This window comes from Papaver somniferum, chromosome 10 (genome assembly GCF_003573695.1).
Source record: "Papaver somniferum cultivar HN1 chromosome 10, ASM357369v1, whole genome shotgun sequence".
NCBI lineage: Eukaryota > Viridiplantae > Streptophyta > Magnoliopsida > Ranunculales > Papaveraceae > Papaver > Papaver somniferum.
Window position 1 is genome coordinate 151,176,803 of NC_039367.1, and position 7,889 is coordinate 151,184,691.

A 7,889-nucleotide genomic window follows, 5' to 3' on the forward strand; every position below is an offset into this window, starting at 1 on the left:
TAGACTTCTTAGTGATAGGTGAGTTCAGGTCTCCACATACCTTTTGTTGATGAAGTTCCACAAGATCCCCTTAGTAGTTCTTCGTCTTAAATCGATAAACCAGTGAAGTCTAAAGCTCAACTATACATTCTATCCTAATCGGAGACATAGATATAAGTAGACTAGAAATCAAGTCTTATAGTTTTGACAACTAAACTTGACAAACAAGCTTGAGATAGCAACGCTTGCGTGTTGGACCGAGTAGTACTCTAACAACAATATTATTTTAGTAGGACATTTGTTCATTCGTTTTAATATTATTATATCTATTTCATTAGTAGGGAAGTAATTCATCCGTTTTAATATTATTGCTTATTAATATAGTATGGCGGTAACTAATCCGTTTGAATGTTATCTTAGTAGGGTGGTAATTCATCATTTTATTATATATATTATTTTATTTGAGGGAAATCACTCATGTGGATATTATACTTGTTTGTCTAACTGGGTTGGGTTGTGAGATAAATCTTAATCACTAAAAGCTATCCAGAACTAAAATATTTATTTGGTTGACTAATTCGTTTTCTTGTTGTGTGTGTATATTTCAAAGTAAAAATGGTAGGTTAAATCAATTATATTATGATTTAGAAGCTTCAATAGGAATTACGAGTAATTAGTTTAAAAATTATGGACACTTAGTCTATCCAGCTTTTGAGAATAATGATTTCGGTAATCTTGACAGATTCCACATTCATTTCGTAAATTTATTGATTTTATGAGTTGTTCAATTAGCTTAAAGCTTGATAAATCTTTTATGTTTATTGGGGGTATAAAGAGTTATGGAAAAAATAAAAAATAATGCATACTGATGCAAATATACAAGGATGAGTACTTGTGGTCAGTTTCTTAATAAAAGTCGGTTAATCTTGATCAACCGCTTGATACAAGTATTAGTACATTTCTAGTAAAATGGTTCAAATTAATGGTTTCATCGATACACTGTCATTATTCCTGTCCCAAGAATGTATCAACAAAGCTGATCAATGAATTTCATGGAGAAACTTTTATTCTTCAAAACAAATAAAGAAAGAAGTTATGGAAAATCATTACAAATTTCATGGACAAAGATAATAGATGTGAATGTTAAGTTGTTGATCAGTTTTGGGAAAACTTAATCAGTCATATTAAGAGCCGGCATTAGTGCTTTGTGGAAACTGAAACCGAGCTCTTAACATAACTATGGAATGACAATGAACTTGAAGACCATTTATCCTTATCGTGCTTCAAAAACTTTGACGTTTCATTCTTTGGATCATATAGAACCAAAGCCTCTCTAGTACCCCCAATTATGCTGTGGTGATAAATCTCTAATAGAATCTCTCCAGTTTTTAAACACTTGATCCTTCTCAAGCGCCCAAACCTTCCCATTTCAAGTGATATTGCCAGTTTCGAAATGCTGTAAAATTTAGTCCATGACTCTTTCTTTCCGTAATCCTTCATCAACCATACTTCAAAACCAAGGTCTACATTGCAGTAAAGCATACCAAGACACCCATCCAACACATCGATACATGCAGTGTCACCGATATGCTCGAAATTCGGATTTTCTGGTGGTGAGATTACTCTGATAAGCTCATCTGTCATATGTAAAGCAATTAAGGCTGTGGGCGAAGATGATGACAGCCAATGAAGAGCTCCATTACAAAACACTCCATACTTGTGTGATTGCGGAGATAAGACATAAGAGATCTGTTGGATTGGTTTCCATAAATTCGATCTAAGCGAATATATTTTAGCTTCAGATTGGTTCAAGGTTAAATTGCTTATGATACATACAAACTTATAATCATCACTCTCGGAGTCATAACCAAGCCCACATCCTATCAATGTTGACATGCTATGTTTATCAACTTGAAATTGATCAGGTGCACTTGGTATTCATTTGTAGTCCCCATTAGATGGGTTCCATAAACTGAAATCATGGCATTTAGCAGTGCGTATGCAGAACAAGCCATTACAACAAGCCACAAAATTAATCATAAAGTAATTATCAACGACTGGGCAATGAATCTTCTCAATCCGGCTGTCAATATCATCAAGTAATGACGATGATGTTGATAATGATTCGTTATCTATAGAGTACATATCTTTGCCATATCTAACCATGATAATGAAGTGATTTTTTATCATGTCAACAAGTTTAGGGTTATTAAATAGGACACTCCAAGGTTTTTGCCATAGGAGTTTGCGGAGGTCATAATAGCCAAAATGTCTGGTCTACATGCTGCTAGATCAAACATGATACACACCTGAATTTTAAGAGATATCTAGGAGATAACCTCGAAAGGATTTGGATGATAATTTCTTCTGGCAGATGCGGCATTAAAACTAGCTGCTTCTCATTCATGGTTTCCTTTTCTTCCATTGTTCCCATCCTGTTCCCGTTCATGTTTGAGGACTTGGCAAATATTTCTCCCATGTGTGCTACTTTCGGGTTTGTTTATGGATGTGATAAAAGTTTTTTTTTTTTTTTTTGCTAAGAATGTGATCAAAGATTCAAAATACACTTTTTGTATCCTTTTAACAAAATTTTCAACAAAAACCCTTAAAGTAGGAGAGTTGACTTGGTTGTATACATCTCCTTTTAAATCGAAATGGACTGAGACTAACAAGAGATATATGACTTCTGACTCGGTATAAAATATAAAATGAACAAGTGTCAATTTTATAAAAGCATAAGTGTCAATAGAACATAATTTGTTCTCAGAAAAAATAAAAACAGAAATTCATCTGATGAGTATACGTAAAAACTTCTCAAACTAAAAAAACACTCATGCACCCTAAACCTTCGATGAGTATACATAGAGAAAGAATTGATACACAGAGATCAGGGACAAGGATTATCTTGCAATATCCAATGTTTTCAAGAAGACCAAAAACAAATCATGGAGAAATTAAGTTGTTTGTTTGCTCAAAAACAATATAACACAAATAAACAAAGATGATATGGATGTCGTAATAATAGATTTCACAGAAAAAGTTCATCACTACAAAAAATTAGTTAATATATATGATAGATATGTCAATGTTAAGCTTGTCATAACTGGAAACACTAAGTTTGACTGTAATTAGCCGGCGTTGGTACTCTGAAGAAACTGAAACCGAGCAATTTACACAAGTATGGAATGATACTGAATATGAAGACCAAGTATCCTTATCACTAAAATAGAATCCCTCCAGTTCCGTAGGTCATATAAACTAAAGCCTCTTTGCAAAACCCGTTCATGTTGTAACGAACCTCTAATAGAACGTCTCCAGTTTTTAAACACTTCATAACGAACCTCTAACATAATACTGGTGTCACGAGGTGTTGTGTGATGAGTTCCTGATAGTTTTGGTTGAAAAGAGGCCCAAAACTCAAAAAATCTTGCTGCACTTCGCGGGAGGCGACCAGCGTCAGAGATCTTTAGCCAAATCCGATCCCCAAGCCTTAAGCTACAGATTTTTTACGCTTAGGTCGATACGTGCAAAGCCAGTATCGGGACTTAAAAAATGGACTAAAAATTGCCCGATGTAAGAAAGTTTGAAGTTTAACTTTTTTCTTTTTCATTTGCGCTTACTTACCAATCTGATTGAATCCTTTTTTTTGAATCAATTCTTTACTCTCCATCCAATTCTCTTTCTGGGCACCTCATTTTGTTATGTTCAACGTATTAGACAAGGTCTCCACAATTCTTTGTCTTCATGCAATTCTTTTACGACGTGCATGTTTTGCTGTCATATAAATGTGCCGGCATGGTTTACACCTGCAAGTACTAATATCTTGCAAATGACTTTATATGTATAATCTTGTATAGGATTAGGATGAACCGAAAAGAGAAGACGTTTCGAAATCAATACAATGTTACAAGAAGCATTCTGGTGTTTCAAAGTACATAACACGAGAGCACATCAAATATCTTATCAGCGAGGCAAGGAAGAAGAAGATCAATAAAAATCAGTCTAAAAGCCCTTTCCATTTTCCCAAAGCCTTTAGATAAGACCTGTAGGAGTTAAATATCGCACACGTTGGTAATCAAGCGAAGTAAAGAATATAACTTAAGCGAACAACATTGCACACACCAAAGTTGAGATGACGCACCAGATGATGTCAGCAAAGTCACGAGTAAAGTGTGAAGAACTGTGCGAGAAGGTACGCTATGCGAATATGAGCGATTGTATATGAGCGAATGTATCGCATAGTGATCCCAAAAATAATGGGTTTCTTAGCTGTCATCCACTATGTAAAATTCTATATAAAGGGGAGAGGTCATTGTTTCTGGGAGGATTCTAGGACAAGTCTTGGAAAGGAAATAAAAAGAGAGAGAAAGTGAGCTTAGGTTTCAAGTAGAATTGTTGTAATACTTGAATCATTCTTGTAAACATTTCTTACAACTACATATTTGGCGCTAGAAAATAGCTCTGGATGTTAATTCTTGTTAATAGATCTGAAATTCATAAGGAATCCATGAAGACAACAAGAGTCAAACTAATTCAAGAAAGAGGCAAAGATATACAATGTAATAACATAACTAAAGTATCAATTTCTGAGGCAGATTTTCAAGCGACGATAACCGGGAGAATTCTTAAAAGAAATTACGAAGGCAAGAAGGTGGAAACGGTAGAGAAAGAATTACCATTAAAAGATTGGGAAAAGGTGAAGATTTCCTTTGCGGCAGATGAAATTTCAGAGGAAAACTTACAGCGAGCAGATCCATTGGTAATTACGGTCACAGTCAAGCGAGAAAACATTATTGCAAACCAGAGGACATTTGAAGGATGGGCTATTGATAAGACATTGATAGATACAGGAAGTGCAATTGATATATTATTTTATCGCACATTCAAAGCAATGGGATATAAAGATGCAGAAATGACACCTGCAGCCTATAATGTTCATGGATTCAATAGAGCAGTTACACTATGTGTGATTGACATCATCTGGTGAGTTTGAAACAAAGATAACACTATGTGAAATTGACATTGAGTCACCATACAACATGTTGTTGGGAAGACCATGGGTACATGGATTAAAGGTGGTAGCGTCAACGTTACATCAATGCATCAGGTTTCCAATTCCATGTGGTATAGGTGAAATCAGAGGAGACATTAAGGCTGCGAATACTTGTAATCAAATAGATGTGCGAAATTATGAAGGACGAGCCAAAAAACGAAAGGATCGATGGAGAAAAGCGAAAGAACAAAGGAAAGAGGAGGAATTTCGAATATACATGATAAGAGCGAAAGAAGGAAAAGGAATACCAAGCGAAGAACCAGCGGAGGAAGGTGGACGAAGTAAAGAAATTAAGGAACCAACACCTATGGGAGAACCAAAAGCGAATTTTACCGCAGCAAACCAACAAAAGAAAAATATAGGAACTGAAGAAGAACCAAAATATTAAGAATTGGAACTAAAATGGATAAAGAAGAAGAGGAAAAAACAATAAGCATTCTGCGAGAATATAATGATATTTTCGCATGGAGTATGGAAGAAATGCCTGGAATAGATCGTCTGTCGCATGTCATATTAGACATTAAGAAGAATGTAAAGCCGTTCAAGCAAAGGATAAGGAAAATTGCAACTGATTATCATCCTAAAATAGAAGCAGAACTACAAAAGATGTTAGATGCAGGAATTATAAGGGAGGCAAATATCCAGAATGGATAGCAAATATGGTGGTGGTACCTAAAAAGAACAAAGGAATTAGGATTTGCATAGATTTTACAGATTAAACAAAGCGTGCCCTAAAGACAGCTTCCCTTTACCCGATATACCTCAAATGGTGGAATCAGCATCAGGGAATGATAGAGTCACAATGTTAGATGGGATAAAGGCTATAATCAAATTCCTTTGGCAGAAGAAGATCAAGAACACACCGCTTTCTTCGCACCAGGAGGTTTATATTGTTACACGAAAATGCCGTTTGGATTGAAGAATGCCGGTGCGACTTATCAAAGAATGGTGCAGAAAGTTTCGAAAAATGGATACATAAAACATTGGAGGTCTATGTAGATGATATGCTAATTAAAAGCAAAGAGGCGAAAGATCATGTTGATGATTTGCGAGCAATATTTGAACAGGCGAACATTCAATATTAAAGTAAACCCAGAAAAATGTATAATTGGTGTATCATCAGGAAAATTTTAGGCTATATTATATCCAAGGAGGGAATACAAGTTGATCCGGAGAAGGTACAGGCGATTAGAGATATGCCACCACCTGCGACAGTCAAAGATGTTCAAAAGTTAAATGGATTGATAGCATCATTGGGAAGATTCATTGCAAGATCTTCGGACAAATGCAAACACTTTTTCAATATACTAAAGAAGGGAACCAAATTTGAATGGACAAAGGAGTGCGACGAAGCATTACAAGCATAAAAGATTATTTGGTAAATTTATCCATTATGCAAAAGGCGAAGCGAGAGAATTGTTATTGTATCTAGCATCAACATCTCATGCATTAAGTGCAGTACTGTTACGATCAGAGGAAGGTGTAGAAAAACCGATATATTACATAAGCAAAACATATAACTCCGCAGAAAAAAATTATTCAAAAATCGAAAAGCTGATTCTCGCACTGGTATATGCATCATTCAAGCTTCGCATCTATTTTCAAGCTCACAAAATTAAAGTATTAACAAGAGTACCAATTGAAAATGCAATGAAGAATTCGAAGAGGTCAGGAAGAATAGAGAGGTGGAATGCAAATTAGGAAAATGAGATTGGTTATGAAATTTATCTTCACCAAAATCTCAAGTTATCGCAGAGTTTCTTGCAGAATTTCCAATAGAAGAAGATGAATATGTAGAAGAAATGATGGAGGTGGATGAAGAACATGGAAATCCTAATGATTTATTGACTGAGCGAAATCCAAAAGATGGGAGATTTTGGTGGATGGATCCTCCAATGGAGAAGGAAATGGGATTGGTATTGTATTCATTTCACCAACGGGAGCGAGAATGGTTACTCATTCAGATTGGACTTCGCATCCACAAATAATGAAACTGAATATGAAGCAGTCGTTCACGCACTAAGATTAGCAATTGAAATGAAGATTGAGGATGCGCGAATAACTAGTGATTCTCAGCTGGTAATTCGTCAGATAGAAGGCACATATAGTACTAATGAACCATTTTTGCAAAAGTATAGGAGATTGGTTATGGATTTAGCAATGCAAATTCCAAAAATAAGTTGGAGACATATAGGGAGAAAGATAATAGACTCTCAGATGCATTGGCGTTCATACCATCAATGTTAGTAGATCCGGTCGCAAGGGATATAAAAATACAAACACTATTATTACCATCTATAGAAAAGGGTGAAGAAGTGCAAACAGATGTGATGATCATAGACGATACACAAGCAGAAAATGTGAGCGACGAGAAAGATTGGAGAACTGAGATACACTCTTATTTAGAGAAAGGGGAATTGCCGAAGAAAAGATTAGAAGCACACAAATTAAAAAGTCGTGCGACAAATTATGAATTAAGGGATGGTGTTCTTTATAGAAGGTCATTCCTTGGACCTTCGCTCAGATGTCTTACGCGAAAGGAAGGAATCGAAATTCTAAAGGCATTACACTATGATGCTGGAACCATAGTGGAGGAAGATCACTCGGATACAGAGCAAAAATAAGGCTATTACTGGCCATATATGCATGAAGATGCAAAACAAGTTTCCAGGAGATGCGAAGAATGTCAACGTCATGGCAAGAAGATACATGCACCTGGGCTATGCTTAATACATCAACAAATGTGTGGCCCTTTGGAAAATGGGGAATAGATATTGTTGGACCATTTATACCAGGAACGGGACAAAAAAGGTTCCTAATTTCGCAACAGATTATTTCACTAAATGGGCAGAAGTAA